Source organism: Coregonus lavaretus (assembly GCF_964263955.1).
Source record: "Coregonus lavaretus genome assembly, contig: HAP1_SCAFFOLD_1492, whole genome shotgun sequence".
NCBI lineage: Eukaryota > Metazoa > Chordata > Actinopteri > Salmoniformes > Salmonidae > Coregonus > Coregonus lavaretus.
In genome coordinates, this window is record NW_028166804.1 from 104,265 (window position 1) to 107,500 (window position 3,236).

Genomic DNA, 3,236 nt, shown 5'->3' on the forward strand with positions numbered 1-3,236 from the left:
TGTTCAGCAACATGAAATGGCCGCATCCCAAATAGTACATTACGTACTACTACAGAGCCCTGGTCAGAAGTAGTGCACTATATTGTTGGGAAAAAGAGTGCCATTTGGCACGCAACTGTGAAGAAGCCAACAGGGTTTTAATGGGACTCACTGTGGGGTTCACAAATACAGGCTGGCCCCAAGGCATGTTGGGAAATGGTGGTCATGGGAAGTGGTGGAGGTGCATATGGAAAGGACGTCAAATTGCTTTGCTTAGCGAGTACTGCTTCATCCTGGTACGGTTTATACCAAGGCTCAAACCCTGCTTCCTCCTGGTACGGTTTATACCAAGGCTCAAACCCAGCTTCCTCCTGGTACGGTTTATACCAAGGCTCAAACCCAGCTTCCTCCTGGTACGGTTTATACCAAGGCTCAAACCCAGCTTCCTCCTGGTACGGTTTATACCAAGGCTCAAACCCAGCTTCCTCCTGGTACGGTTTATACCAAGGCTCAAACCCAGCTTCCTCCTGGTACGGTTTATACCAAGGCTCAAACCCAGCTTCCTCCTGATACGGTTTATACCAAGGCTCAAACCCAGCTTCCTCCTGGTACGGTTTATACCAAGGCTCAAACCCAGCTTCCTCCTGGTACGGTTTATACCAAGGCTCAAACCCAGCTTCCTCCTGGTACGGTTTATACCAAGGCTCAAACCCAGCTTCCTCCTGGTACGGTTTATACCAAGGCTCAAACCCAGCTTCATCCTGGTACGGTTTATACCAAGGCTCAAACCCAGCTTCCTCCTGGTACGGTTTATACCAAGGCTCAAACCCAGCTTCCTCCTGGTACGGTTTATACCAAGGCTCAAACCCAGCTTCCTCCTGGTACGGTTTATACCAAGGCTCAAACCCAGCTTCCTCCTGGTACGGTTTATACCAAGGCTCAAACCCAGCTTCCTCCTGGTACGGTTTATACCAAGGCTCAAACCCAGCTTCATCCTGGTACGGTTTATACCAAGGCTCAAACCCAGCTTCCTCCTGGTACGGTTTATACCAAGGCTCAAACCCAGCTTCCTCCTGGTACGGCTTATACCAAGGCTCAAACCCAGCTTCCTCCTGGTACGGTTTATACCAAGGCTCAAACCCAGCTTCCTCCTGGTACGGTTTATACCAAGGCTCAAACCCAGCTTCCTCCTGGTACGGTTTATACCAAGGCTCAAACCCAGCTTCATCCTGGTACGGTTTATACCAAGGCTCAAACCCAGCTTCCTCCTGGTACGGTTTATACCAAGGCTCAAACCCTGCTTCCTCCTGGTACGGTTTATACCAAGGCTCAAACCCTGCTTCCTCCTGGTACGGTTTATACCAAGGCTCAAACCCAGCTTCCTCCTGGTACGGTTTATACCAAGGCTCAAACCCAGCTTCCTCCTGGTACGGTTTATACCAAGGCTCAAACCCAGGACCTCTGCCTCACAAACACGTGACTGCCCTCCTGAATCATCTTACCCAGTCGCACCACTGAAAAGTTAGCTATTGGGACACTTCAGGATGAGGTTGGGACACTTCAGGTTGAGGTTGGGACACTTCAGGTTGAGGTTGGGACACTTCAGGATGAGGTTGGGACACTTCAGGTTGAGGTTGGGACACTTCAGACTGAGGTTGGGACACTTCAGGCTGAGGTTGGGACACTTCAGGATGAGGTTGGGACACTTCAGGATGAGGTTGGGACACTTCAGGATGAGGTTGGGACACTTCAGGTTGAGGTTGGGACACTTCAGGCTGAGGTTGGGACACTTCAGGCTGACGTTGGGACACTTCAGGATGAGGTTGGGACACTTCAGGATGAGGTTGGGACACTTCAGGATGAGGTTGGGACACTTCAGGTTGAGGTTGGGACACTTCAGGATGAGGTTGGGACACTTCACAGATCCACATCTGCTAAACTTACAGCAACTTTTGATAAGGTGTCAGTCATAAACAGTGTCATGGAATCTATTTGATAAGGTGTCAGTCATAAACAGGGCCATGGGAATCTATTTGATAAGGTGTCAGTCATAAACAGGGCCATGGGAATCTATTTGATAAGGTGTCAGTCATAAACAGGGCCATGGGAATCTATTTGATAAGGTGTCAGTCATAAACAGGGCCATGGGAATCTATTTGATAAGGTGTCAGTCATAAACAGGGCCATGGGAATCTATTTGATAAGGTGTCAGTCATAAACAGGGCCATGGGAATCTATTTGATAAGGTGTCAGTCATAAACAGGGCCATGGGAATCTATTTGATAAGGTGTCAGTCATAAACAGTGTCATGGGAATCTATTTGATAAGGTGTCACAGTCATAAACAGGGCCATGGGAATCTATTTGATAAGGTGTCAGTCATAAACAGGGCCATGGGAATCTATTTGATAAGGTGTCAGTCATAAACAGGGCCATGGGAATCTATTTGATAAGGTGTCAGTCATAAACAGGGCCATGGGAATCTATTTGATAAGGTGTCAGTCATAAACAGTGTCATGGGAATCTATTGTAAAACAGTATCTCTCCCACAAATATAAGTTCTGCTTCTAATATAATACCATCCTATTTGTAAGGATACACGTTACACATTGAACTCCAGGATATTGAGAGAAGACTCATGCCTTATGTAACAGCTGCGTTTCTAAATCAAATGACCAACCAGCTGAATCCAGCCAGGTGTTGTTTTCAATCCATTTGGACAAAACAGTTCACATAGTTTGGACAAAACCGGAGAGTCAAATCTGAAGGGACACTCGTTTGAGCCGCTGTAGAGAGTGGAAAACTTTGCTCAGTCTTTCTTACTCATTTGACATTTGGTAAAGTAGGCTACATTTACGTCATTTAGCAGACGCTCTTATCCAGAGCAACTTACAGTTAGTGAATACATACATGTATTTTTTATTTATTTAATTTCTTTCTTTTTCATACTGGCCCCCCGTGGGAAACGAACCCACATCCCTGCCGGCCAAACCCTCCCCTACCTTGGACGACGCTGGACCAATTGCGCACCGCACATGGGTCTCCCGGTCGCGGCCAGCTGCGACAGAGCCTGGACTTGAACCAGGATCTCTAGTGGCACAGCTAGCAGCGCCTTAGACCACTGCGCCACTCGGGACTCACAGAGAAGAGAACAACACTAAGGCTGAGTTCCAAACGGCACCCTATGCATTTCATAGCGCCATGCTTTTGACCAGGTCCTATGGTGCACTATATAGGGAATATGGTGCCACTCGGGAC